Below are 14,098 nucleotides of genomic sequence, written 5' to 3' on the forward strand. Positions count from 1 at the left end.
TAAATATTTTGTAGACAACACAGAAAGGAAAAATGCACACTTATAATGGGGACTTGATATAGTGGATGCTCTTCTTGTAATTATAATTTTTTAAAAGATTTTATTTATTTATCAGATAGAGATCACAAGTAGGCAGAGAGGCAGGCAGAGAGAGAGGGGGAAGCAGGCTCGCTGGTGAGCAGAGAGCCCGATGTGGCGCTCAATCCCAGGACCCTGAGATCATGACCTGAGCCGAAGGCAGAGGCTTTAACCCACTGAGTCACCCAGGTGCCCCTGTAGTTATAATTTCTATGACCTTTGAGATTAGCTTTCAGGCAAACTTTTTGGTTACTGTGAGGCTTTCTGGGAAAATCTCATTAACAGAAAAATTTTTAGCAGCCCTACCAGCTTTCTAGCAAAATTCTCATTATAAAGCCTGACTTAGCACAGTGTTTGTAACAGCCCCTCAGTTATGCATGTGATATAAACAAGATATACTTAAAATTCACATATTTTATAATGTTTTCATTTATATTGTATCATTTTTTACTCAAACTCAATTTAAAGGAAATTTTATATCAGTACTAAAAATATAAAACATGCATTAGATGCTATGGTAAATATTTTTAAAAATTAATTCTGTGAGTGACAGGGACCAAATCATGGTTGAGAAGTCTCAAAAGAGTGTAAAGATTGCTCCTGGAGCAGTTGTGTGTGTAGAAAATGAAATGTGGGGTGATGTAACTATAGGATCCATGACAGCGATCCATACTAAAGCACAAATTACTGCAGAAGCCAGGCCAGTAGTGATTGGTGAAGGTAACCTAATAGAAGAACAGGTGCTTATCATAAATGCTCACCCTGATATTATCACCCCTAATGCTGAAGATCCATAACTGAAACCTATGATCACTGGCACCAACAATGTGTTTGAAATTGTCTGCTATTCCCAAGCCATTAAAATGGGAGATAATAATGTCATTGTATCAAAAGCATATTTGGACAGAAATATAATATTTACAAGTGTTTGGGTCACTTCAGTTTGTTGCAACCTGAATACAACTGAGGTCATCCCTGAGAAAACAGTGATCGATTGTTCAGACTGCCTTTGTGGTGTGCATACCGAGCAACCACAACTCCAGATACTACAGCTGGATTTCCTGATAAAAATCTTGCCAAACTACCACCACCTAAAGAAGACTATGAAAGGGAGTCCAACTCCAGTAATGTATGAAGACAATGGTGAGAAACCTCTTAAGGACTTGGTAATAAGATACCCCAGAGAATAAAACTAATTAAATCAACAGGTGGTGAGGAAGTAATAGTTTATCAAGACTTTTGGTGGCTTGGGAAGAATATACCTTGAGACTCACCACTTTGGGCACTAATTGCAAGCTTAACTGAACCATCTTCTGATTTGCTAATATGGCCACCACATTATAATTCAGGGAAAGAAGGAATTCTGGATGAGAGCATGAGAATTCCATTCTACACATAGTAAATTTAGTGAAGATTTCTGATTTATACATTAGTATTGTATGAATTTATTTTGTATAGCCCAATTTGTATAGCTCAAAGTCTGTCAATTTAGTCTATGAGTTCTAAATATTTTGATAAAATAGTTTCTGACCCTTTAGGACAAAGAACAAATTAAACACAGGCTGTACTGTGCAAACTTCACTGTGTGGGGCTTCTCCACAGACAGGCTACCAGCCTTCTTTACTAACAATCTCTATCTTACTGCGACTGAACTCAAACGTCATCACAGACATTCTAGGCAGTTATGCTAAGTGGTAGGACAAGCCCTGACATGCCCGTGACATAAAAACTAGAAAGTGGCAGGAAGAAGAAAGAAACCATTTTATCATAGCATCTCTCTGCAACAATGTAGTGATAGTTCTTGGGTCAGGATGATAGATTTTCACCAGTTGAGTATTATCAAGTTTAAAAACCTACTTTACACTGTTCTCTTATTCATCAATGAATACACACTATAGTAATTTTCTCTGCTATATAGAAAATTACATCCAAAATGTGGCAACTTAACACAGTGAACATTTGTTATGTTACACAGTTTTGGCAGGTCAAATGTAGGAATGGTGTAGTAGGTGGTTTCTGGTGGTTCAGTGTGTCTCATTAAGTTTCTTTCAAGAAGTCGGTCAGACCTGCAGTCATTTGAAAACCTGACTGGGGCTGGATAGTCCACTTTTAAGATGACAGATGACGGTCTCACAAGGCTATTGGAAGGAGGCTTTGATTTCATACCACGTGAGCCTCTCTACTGGACAGTTTATCCTCATGATATGGCAACTAACTTCTCTCAGCTTCCTTTAGATCTAAGAGAGGAAGGAACTTGTCTCTAAATTTGCACAAGATCACTTCCACTTCATTTTAATTCTTAGAAGCAAGTCACTAAGTCCATCTCACACTCAAGGGGGAGGGGTTAAGCTCATATTTTAAAGGGAGGAACACCCAAACATTCATGTTCATATTCTAAAACCACCAGCATATACATCCATTTATGCCTGGGTTCTCACTAGCACACTGTCTGCATCTCTCAAGGGTCTCCATATTGGGGAAGATGGGTTCAGGAAGGACTTCTCTTTATTAATGGTAATGGCACATGACATCATCACATGTCTTAAGCTCAACTTTAAACATAAGTTTAACTTCTCTAAGTTGAGTAGAAATTATTATAAATAAAAATTCTGAAGGACAAAAAATTTAGTTCAATGAAATAAAAACTATAAAAGTTTAAAAATTAAGAATGAAATATAAATAATAAATTTAACTGATTTCCCTTTTACTAAATACTCTGGAAATGCTTTGTTATTTAAGTTTATAAATGTCATTTTTTTCCAAGGATTTATTTATCTAGTGTAGAGAGAGAGAGAGAGAGAGTACAGTGTGGGGAGGGGCAAGGGTGAGGGAGAAAGATAGCAGACTCTGTGCTGAGTGCAGAGGTGGGGCTCCATCTCATGGCTCTGAGATCACAGCCTGAGCCAAAACCAAGACTCAAATGCTTATCTGACTGTGCCACTCAGCTCCCCCCATTTTATATGTTGTGTAACACTCAGTTCATCTTGGTTGCCACCTCTTCCCTGAATGCCAGCCACTTTTAGAAAAAAGAAAAGAGAATATTTAGACAAAAGAATAAGCTCTTTGAAATTAGACAGATCTGATACTTGCCATCTACTGCTACCCAACATTGTAAACTATAAAAATCCCCACTACTCTTCATTATGGAGGAATAAATAAACACGTAAAGAAACTAGCACAGTGTCTAATAAATAGCAAACTCAAAAACAGCAGCTATAATTATTGTCATTACTGTTCAATAACAGAAAAGAACATTAGTGTTTTTAGATTTGAGCTTTAGACATTTGCCACACATTTTCTCAGATGTGTAAATCCATCTTTTCTTGTCAAAAACACTTAGTACCTAAGAAGTTAAGTGACTCATCTTCTTGTGGATCCTACTTTCTAATTTCCCACTTGAACCCCAGCCTATATTCCACTCAACCTCCAGCTATTACAAACTACTGGAAGTGCCCTGAACCCAGCAAGCTCTCTTTCACCTCCACATTCACTCTTCCTTCTGTCCACACAGATGTTGGATGATTCTCCATTTGTTAACCAAGCTTTAATTACTCCACCATTTAAAATTTAATGAGTCCTTTTGTTCATTGTATATCTCCTCACACTAGAACGAAATATTAATGGGAGCAGAGAATCTGACTGTTGTGCTCTCAGCTATATCCCCAAAGCCGGAAAGACCTATAATAAGTGACCCATAAAGATTCGTTGAAATAACTGATCCTTGAACAGTCTGGGACACAGAGTCTGGTCCAAACGGGGCTTCCACTTGAACTCTGGGAAACATGGAAACTGGGCAGACTTCTCTTCCGTGAAGGTCCATCATCCAAGGAGGCAATACAACTAAGGCTTCAGGCTTCTAGAGTCAGACTAGGATGGAATTCAAACTCTTATCTCTTACAAGTATGACTTCGGGGATGCTTCTCTACTTTTGTCAGCCTTAATTTCTTTCTCTTGTTAGTTATGCTAACGAGATATTTGAAACTGCTCAACACTTTCATTCATTCATTCTTTCATTCATTCAGCACACACTTACTTTTTAAAAATATCTATTTATTTTTTTCATTTCTTTTCAGTGTTCCAAAATTCCTTTTTTTTTAATTTTTAAATTTAATTTCTTTTCAGTGTAACAGAATTCATTGTTTATGCACCACACCCAGTGCTCCATGCAATACGTGTCCTCCATAATACCCACCAGCAGGCTCTCCCCCCACCTCCAGCCCCCAAAATTCATTGTTTATGCACCACACCCCAGTGCTCCATGCAATACATACCCTCCACAATACCCACCACCAGGCTCACCCAACCTCCCACCCCCTCCCCTCCAAAGCCCTCAGATTGTTTTTCAGAGTCCAGATTCTCTCATGGTTCATCTCCACCTCCAGCTTCCCCCAACTCTCTTCTCCTCTCCATCTCCCTATGTCCTCCATGTTATTCCTTAAGCTCCACAAATAAGCTAAATCATATGATAATTGACTCTCTCTGCTTGACTTATTTCACTCTGTATAATCTCTTCCAGTCCCATCCATGTTGATATAAAAGTTGGGTATTCATCCTTTCTGATGGAGGCATAATACTCCATAGCATATATGGACCACGTCTTCTTTATCCATTCATCCGTTGAAGGGCTTCTTGGTTTTTTTCCACAGTATGGTGACTGTAGCCATCAGCACATACTTATTAAATGTCTCCTATACTGAGTGACACTGCTCTGGGTGTCAAGGGTAAGTCATAAACAAGTTACATCTGTCAGTTCACAGTCTAGTGAATGAGCATACAAATAACTGTCTATTTACACTACAGTGTTATTAGGGTCATGATAAGGAAAATACTGGGTTCTGGTAGCAGTAGTTGTAGGAGCGACTGCCAAACTTCACTTCATATTGTTTGTCTCCAATATTGAAGTCTGTCAGTTAACAAGTCCTGAAGCCTGCTTCTACAATCATTCTTCATGTTTCTATTCTTGTAGGCTCTGCAATGCTGGAGCTGGCCTTGACTTGATAAGACAAATGTTATAATCCTGAGGTTTTCCCCAGAGGTGGATCTTATCAACATTCAGAAGTATTTGATAGTAAAAAAATGTAATGATAAAAATTGCTACCACTTGTTTTCAAGTGTACTTATAGATTCTTACTCATTGGGTCATAATCCATTATTATTATTACATACTGTGTTGCTCAAATTGTCTCATTTTAAAACATTACCTGTGTTCCAAGCCTTACACTAAATGCTTTCTTTACTTTGTTTATACCTTGCCACATACTTTTAACAAATATCCTATTTTTATACCAATTCCACATACTAGGTAATGAGTTAAAGGAAATGTAGGGGTTTGTCAAGTCAAAGTGCCAATAGAGAATGATGTTTAAAAGCACATGCTCCAGTCAAAGTACCCTTCTATACTATAAGAGACCAGGGCTCCTTGGGAAAAAGGCTGATTCTAGAGATGGAACAGCCAAAGTACAAAAGAGTCTGGAACATCTTGCTGCATCAGAAAAGGTTTCAAAGAAAAATGTACACACACCAAAGGACATAGGAACAGAAGTCAAGGGGCTTCCAGTGATCAAATCTGGGCAAATTCAAGCATCAAAATAAATTGTGATGGTAATGAGTCATTACAAAGTGAATAAAATATATATTCATGAATCCATACTGAAACAAATGAAGACATGAATAATTAATAAATGAGGGTGAGAGAAAAGCTCTTGATTGCAGAAGAACCCTTACTAGTAAATGGGGAAAAATGATAAAGTTGGATACATAATTTTTCAATGTCATGTGATAATGGATTCAGTGATGAATCATCAATGGATAATGGAACGGGATATTTCCATAGCCTCCAAACATCTCCACACAAAATATTTAAGTGCACAAAGGGAAAATACTAAATTTATGTTGGAATAATCTGATGAATACAACCTTAACCCAGAGATCAAATTTAGGCTCAAAGTCTCAAAACTGTCATGGTTGTGTAAGACAGCAAGTTTGAGAACTTGTTCCAGAGTGAAAAAAAATAAGTGAAATAACAACTAAATACAATGTGTGATACCAGACTGGAGAGAAGAATGGACAAACTATAAAATTTATAAAATTTTCTATAAATGACATTGGTTTTTTTTCAAAGTTTGGGTATTAATGAAGGTACATATTATATGGAACACTGGGTGTGGTACATATACAATGGATCTTGGAACACAGACAAAATAAAATTAAATGAAAAATAAAAAAAGAAAATAAATCCTAGTTAGTTAACATATAGTGTAATATTGGTATCGGGAGTAGAATTTAGTGATTCATCACTTACATATGACACCTAGTGTTCATCATAACAAGTGCCCTCCTTAATATTCATTACTCATTTAGCCCATCCCACATCCATATCTCTCCATCAGCCCTCAGTTTGTTCTCTACTGTTAAGAGACTCATGGTTTGGGGTGCCCGGGTGGCTCAGTTGGTTAAGCGGCTGCCTTCAGCTCAAGTCATGATTCCAGGGTCCTGGGATTGAGCCACACATCAGGCTCCCTGCTCAGTAGAGAGCCTGCTTCTGTCTCTCCCCATCTCCCTGATGCTCTGCTTACTTGTGCTCTCTCTCTAACTCTCTGCCAAATAAACAAATAAAATATTAAAAAAAAAGAGAGACTCTTGGTTTGCTTCCCTTTCCTTTTTTTCCTCCTATGTCCAATTTTGTTTCTTAAATTCCCTGACATTCACAGCAGTATTACCAATGGTATCTAAACCATGGAAAGAACCCAAATATCTATCAACTGATGAATAGATAAAGAAGATGTGTTTATATACATATGTATTATTTTCATATTTTATGATTTTTTAATTCATGTTATATATGTTCTATTCATATTATGTTTATCCATGTTATATTGATATTATATATATATATATATATATATATACACACACACACAGAGAACATCAATGTTATCAATGTTATATATATAACATTCCTTTATATCTATTATGGAATATTACTCAGTCATCAGAAAGAATGAAATCTTGCCATTTTTAATGATGGGGAGGGAGCTATAGTGTATTATATTAAGCGAAATAAGTCAGAGAAAGACAAATACTATAGGATTTCACTCATATAAATGACAGTGAGATAACTGGCCACATTTGAATAAGGTCTGTAAATGAAATATATAATAATATGGTTATCAAAGTTAATTTATTGATTTTGATAATTGTGTGGCTTTTTAAAGATTTCATTTATTTATTTGCACATGTGCAAGAGAGCACAAGAAGAGGGGAGGGGCAGAGGGAGAAGCAGACTCTCTGCTCAGAGGGAGCCTGCTGTGGGACTTGGTTCCAGAACTCTGGGATCATGACCTGAGCTAAAGTCAGACATTTAACCGACTGAGCCACTCAGGCAACTGATAATTGTAGTGTGTTTATGCAAAAGGATGTCCTTGTGCCCATGAAGGTACTCTAAGGTATTTGGGGGTAGAAGGGAATATCTACAGCTTGCTCTCAAATATTTTGGAAAAAAAAAGTTGTATGTATGTGTATCTGTATGTAGTATGTGTAAGGAAAAGAACAAGAAAGAGGGAAGGGAAAGAGAGAGTCAGAGTGAGAGGGAGAGAGAATAAGAGAGACAAAATATGCAAGATATTACAACTGACATATTTGGGTCAAGTATAAACAGGAGTTTTCTGTTCTGGGCTATACCCTTGAATGTGTAGATGGCATGGAATGCCACAGAATTGGATGTGATTACCAAGGGAATGAGTGTAGGTGAGAAGAGATACGGACCAAGGACTGAGTTCTGAGGAAGGTCAATGTCAAAAGGTCACAAGGAAAGGAGGAGAGCCAGCCAAGGAGATTGAGGACGTCAGAGAACAACCAGGAAGGTACTGTCCTGGAACCCAGGTGTGTATGCGTCAACTTGGTTTGTTTCTCTAGAGAACTCTGAAAAACACACCAGGAACGAAAGTACTTCCAGGAAGTGTGAGTGATCAACTCTGTCCAAAATTATTGATAAGTCAACTGAGGAGAGACCATTTGATCTAAAAATACTGATGACACTGTTATCTTGACCAGAACACTTTTAGTTTAGTAGAAGGTGTATAAGCTTCATTGGTATGTGATTAAGACAGAATGGGAGAAGAATTGGAGATAGTGTGTGTAGAAAACTCTGTCTGGGATGTTTGTTATCAAGAGGAGGATAAAGGGTCTTGCAGGTGGTAGAAGGAGTGAGGTATAAAGAAGGGTTTTCGCTCGTTTTATTTGGGGTTTTGTTTTTAAGATGAAAACAATAGGGGCACCTTTGTGGCTCAGCCAGTTAAGCTTCTTCCTTCCCCTCAGGTTGTGATCCCAGGGTCTTGGGATAGAGCCCCTTGTTGGGCTTCCAGCTCAGCAGGGAGCCTGCTTCTCCCTCTCCTCCTCAGTCCTGCTCTCTCTTTCACTCTCTCTGTCTCTCTCGAATAAATAAATAAAATCCTTTTTAAGAAGATAAAAACAAATAACACCAGTTTGTAGGCTGACAGGAATAATCTAGCAGAGGAAAGAAAAGTGATAATGATCTTACAAATGCCCTGAGAGCATGGATTTCTTTTTTGGTTTAGCCAATCTAGATGAAAATTCCGATACTTGCAACAAAAAGAATTTTCATTAACAGAGTGAGCAATGCCTAGGCATACCTACAAATTTGCTGTTTTACGCCTATTGAGCAGATATAATGTATAAAAGTACTCTCACTCTGGCTTGGATAATAAATTTTAGGTACTAGTTTGGATATAGGCACATGAATTAGGAACATCAGTTCTGATGCCGAAGATTCCAACCCTGGGCCTGTCACAAACTGTCATGATGGAAAGATTACTTACTTTCTGTGTTCAATTTCTTCACATTAAAACAGAGCAACTAATGACACATGTGTCATGGTATTGTGCTGACCAAATGAGGTAAAGCACCTACAGAGCTTACAAAAGGACTTGCCAAATATGGTAAATATTTCATAAATGTTAGGTTTTGTTAAATTTGCATATGACTTGATGTAAACTTCCCCTTATGGTAAAGAATGTAAACTCCTTGTGCATCTGTTTTCCCTATACACATGTAAACTTAAAGGTAATTGGTTAACATGCAACTGAATGTGAAATCATTCACAGATGGATTTTATAGTTAGGAAACATGAAAAGAGAGTATTCAACTAAGATACAAAGGATATTTAAAAATCAATCTTAGTCCATAGACTGTGTGAAGAGGCTTGGTATTATGGGTACATTTATGTAAATTTATTATATAAATTATGTAAACTTATGTGTCAACTTGACTGAGCCAAAGGGTGGCCAGACATTAGGTCAAACATTATTCTGAGTGTGTCTGTGAAGATGTTTATGGACGAGACTAACATTTGCACAGGAAGAAGAAGTGAAAAGATTGCCCTCTCTAATTTGAAGGCTACATGGATCAAAAAGGCTGGCTTTCACTCAAGCAAGAGGGAACCCTTCTTACCAGACTGCTTGAGATGGGACACTGCTCTTGTCCTGCCTTTAGACTCAAACTGAAAGATCAGAACTTCCTGAGACCTGATCTCAGCAGCTGTAGGACTGCAAATTAAACCATCACCTCTCCTGGTTCTCAGGCTTTTTGACTTGGACTGGAACTACACCAGAGCTCATCTGGCTCTTTACCATGCTGGCATAGATGTTATTATTACTAGACCCCATAATCTTGTGAGCCAATTCCTTATAATAAATCTCTCTCTCTCTTACTCTGTGTGTGTGTGTGTTTGTGTGTGTGTGTATAAAACCTTGATATATATATATTTTTATATATATATAAATCAATGAGGAAATTTACTGGTATATATAAATACACACACACACATACACAAACCAATATTATCGATTTATATATAAATATGATATAAATACAAATATTATTACATATATTCTTCTATTACATATACATATTTGTCATATAAATATTATATAAATGTTATTATATAAAATAAATATATCTTATTATATATTGACATATTAAAATATATACAATTTCACACTTTCTTTATATATATGTATAAAACAATGGGGACATTTCCTGCTAAGAAGACTGCCATACTTATTGTCAAGCAGTTGCAAGCTGGAGCTGCCCATTCAGTCCCTGCCCTTTAGATAAGGAAGAACATTCAGTTCCAAGCTATCTTACGGGGCAACAACAGATATGCACAGTCAGGGAAATTGCAGATAAGGGCTCTGAGATAAATTGAAATAAATTATTATGAAGAAGGGTCTGGGGGAACCTGGGTGGCTCAGTTGGTTAAGCAGCTGACTCTTGGTTTGGGCCCACATCATGATCTCAGGGTCCTGAGATCAAGCCCCACGATGGGCACCACAATCAGTGGGGAGACTGCTTTAGGATTCTCTTTCTCTCCCTCTGCCCAACCCTTCTCTCTCTCTCTCACTCAAATAAATACATCTTTAAAAAAGAAAAATGGCCTGATGTCATAGACATTCTTTGAGGCTTTAGAGTCAGACAGTCTGGCTCCAGCATTCTGTGATCCTAGCTGAGTTCCAGAATTCTAGTTTATTAAGTGTGTGTGTAGGTGTGTATTTGTGTGTGTAGAGCACTTCTTTTATAAACAATCTTGACAAATAAACACAGACCACTGGGGTTAAGATCTGCCTGTATGATGTTCTGTACTGAGAGTTGAATACATACATATACATACATATGTATATGTACATACATACATCTATACCCTATTGATTCTGTTCATCTGGAAAACTCTGAATAATATACTTGGGAAGGCACAAGTCCCTTATTGAAGTACAACTACATGCTGACATGATATAACTCAGTAAAGAGTGGGCGTTATGGTCACAGGGTTCAAACAATCAGGGTTACAAAAGAAGGTTTCCGTAAATAATTAAGTGATGGTTATTAAAGGCTGTGGTAGGTAGCATTCTAAAACTGTCTCCCAGGATTTTCCCACCATAATCTCAGATACCATAAATAAGAAGAATTATCTTGTCCCATATTTGCGTTAAGTTACATGGCTAGAGGGATCTTACAGGTATAATGAAGGTTACTAAACAATTGACCATAAGTAGAGAGATTATCCAAAAGAGCCTGATTTAATCACAGGAGCTTGTTAAAGGCAGACAGTTTTCTCTGGCTAGCAGCAGAAGGTCAAGCAGGAGAGATGTGAAGCACAAGAAGGATTTGACACACCACTCCTTGCTTGAAGATGGAGAGAACCACATGCAGAGAAATACAGGCAGCCTCTAGAATCTGAGAGCAACCCCGACAACATCCTGCACCATGGAAGCTAAATTCCTCCAACCACCTGGATGAACTGGGAAATAGCTTCCTCTCCAGAGCCACCAGGTAAGATCCCGGCCCAACTGACACATTGATTTCACCCTGGGACAACCTGAGCAGAGAACTCACTAGATCCCTGCCATATCCATGCCACATATCTGACATACAGAAACTGTGAAATGATAAATATGGGTTGACTTAAGATGCTAAATTTGTGGCAACTTGTTGTGCAGCAAAAGAACACTGATATCAGGTATTTATGTTATTAGCATATTGAATCTATCATAGCTAAGGTCATTCTCTGTATTACCCAACTTACCGGAGGGAATGGGACATGATTTCTGCCCAGCCATAACCACATGTAGATCTAAGGTGCAAATGAAAATAAGCACAGCCATAGTCACAGTGCAGAGAATTCTAACTCTCACGTAGTGAAAATTAATTGCAATATAGAGGCAGAAGGAACAGCTTGAAGTGTGGCAGTAACCATGAGGACATTTCCTGCTAAGAGGACTGCCATACTTAGTCTGAAGGAGTTGCAAGCTGGAGCTGCCCATTCGGTCCCTGCCCTTTGGATAAAGCAGAACATTCAGTTCCAAGGATATCTTACGGGGTAACAAAAGACATGTACAGTCAGGAGAATTGCAGGTAAGGGCTCTGAGTTAAATTGAAATAAATTACTATGAAAAGGGACCTGGGGGCACCTGGGTGCCTCGGCTGGTTAACCGGTTGACTCTCGGTTTTGGCTTAGGTCATGATCTCGGGGTACTGGGACTGAGCCTCACAATGGGTACCACGATCAATGTGGAGTCTGCTTTAGGATTCTCTCTCTCCCTCTGCCCCTTGCCTCTCTCTTTCTAAAATAAATAAATCTTTAAAAGAGCAAAAGGGTCTGATATCAGACATTCCTTGAGTCTTTAGAGTGAGACAGACTGGCTCCTACACTCTATGATTCTAGCTGAGTTCCAGAATTCTAGTTGTGCGTGTGTGTGTGTGTGTGTGTGTGTGTGTGTGTGTAAAACACTTCTTTGATGAGCAATCTAGAAAAATCTTTACACACCACTGGATTTAAGATCTGCCTGTATGATTTTCTGTACTACGACGGTTGGATCAGCTTGAATGATCCCACTAATCCCAGAGCCTACCAAAGTGTGTGGTATATATGGATTTTCTGACCCCCATCCCATTGCCTACGTTCAGTAGCTTCTAGTACCGGTGTATTGTTGACCTCCTGGCTTCCTAATCCGTGTTGGCCTTTCTAATAATCTTTCAGTTTCTGAAATGTCCTCCCAGTGGGAGAAGTTCTGAAATTCCCCTAGGCTTTGCAGATACAAAGTGACTGATATACAGAAATCACACCTGTAAGGAAACTGAACTGCAGAAATTAATTAACAAATATAAGCCTGGCAATGTGATTCTTGTTTTGGTAAAAAAAATTATCAACTTCCAGGAATACGGACTCATGTCTGTGAGTCCCCCAAATCTAGAATTTCCAGGTACAGGCATACATGTTCATAGTCAAAGTCACGAGGACACAGGTCCCCTGACTTGACTCCTGTTCCTATTGCCTCTGTTCTTCCTCAGGCCTATTCCATGTCTCCTCTTCCTCTTTCCCTCTCCTGTGCTGCAAATGCACCCTCTAGAGACTTCTAATTCACAAATGACATTCCATTCTTTGTCTTCCTGTGAGGTACTTCAGTGCTGGGACCATGATCTGTTCTTTGCCATATCCTGCATGAAGCACACTACATGACACATGGTAGGCATTGCTGAAGGTTTGTTGAATTCATCTCTTTCATAAAGAAACATGAAGGTAAAAACATCCACGTCCAATCTGCAGGTAGTGCAGTAGATGTTTCCTATACAAGTACCATATGTGTGGGTTTTGACTATCCAGGGGGAGGCATGCCCTTCTAGAAGGTAAAAGGTGTTGAAGGAATAGAAATCTGGTCCATTTGTCAGTGTGTGCCTCTACATGCCACATAGCATACTTTTCAGCACACAATACGGCTTAAAGCAACAACCCCCAGGACTTAGTCATGTATATATGCCTTTCCTTATCTACCACCCTCAAATATAATACAATGTTATAAACATAGTATTTCACGTGAAGGAAAAGTATTATTTGCAAGAGCAACACTCTAAAAGTAAATAGAGTGATAACATAGCAATGGTAAAGAATATTTTCATTTACATTGGTGACTTTCAAAAATATGGAAATTTTATAAAATGATATTATTTATTTCTTTGAGAGACAGAGAACACAGGGGGAGAGACAAAGGGAGAAGCAGACCCCACAGAGAGAGGGAGAAGCAGACCCCACTAAGAAGGGAGCCCGATGTGGTGCTTGATCTCAGGACTCTGGGATAATGACCTGAGCCAACAGCCAACACCTAACCAACTGAGCCATCCAGCTGTCCCCTATTTTTTTTTAAAGGTCAGTATAGGCTGACCAATGCAGGCAGTGGATTGTCACAGCAGTCTAAAACCTCAGCTCTACCACTTTCTAGCTGTGGGTGTCGGGGCCAACATATCTATCCTTCTGGGCCTGAATGTCATTATTTATGAAATTGGAACAATGGTGCTTATATCATAGGAATTTTATGAAAATGATCAGCAAAATATGCAAAATACCTGAAACATGGGAGGCCCTCAAAGAGTTTTTATGATCCTTTCTGATACAGTAGTTAAGAAACAAACAAAAAACCAAGCAGGATTCCTTTATGAGGATTTGGGGAAT

At 38.4% G+C, this 14,098-nt stretch overlaps 1 pseudogene; it reads left to right on the top strand.

The window, feature by feature from the left end:
• Positions 1-641: 641 nt before the first annotated feature.
• On the top strand, positions 642-1,268 carry LOC101674815 (annotated as a pseudogene).
• The last annotated feature ends 12,830 nt before the right edge of the window (positions 1,269-14,098 follow it).

This window comes from Mustela putorius, unplaced genomic scaffold (assembly GCF_011764305.1).
Source record: "Mustela putorius furo isolate JIRA1106 unplaced genomic scaffold, ASM1176430v1.1 tig00003903_pilon_pilon_pilon, whole genome shotgun sequence".
Taxonomy (NCBI): Eukaryota; Metazoa; Chordata; class Mammalia; order Carnivora; family Mustelidae; genus Mustela; species Mustela putorius.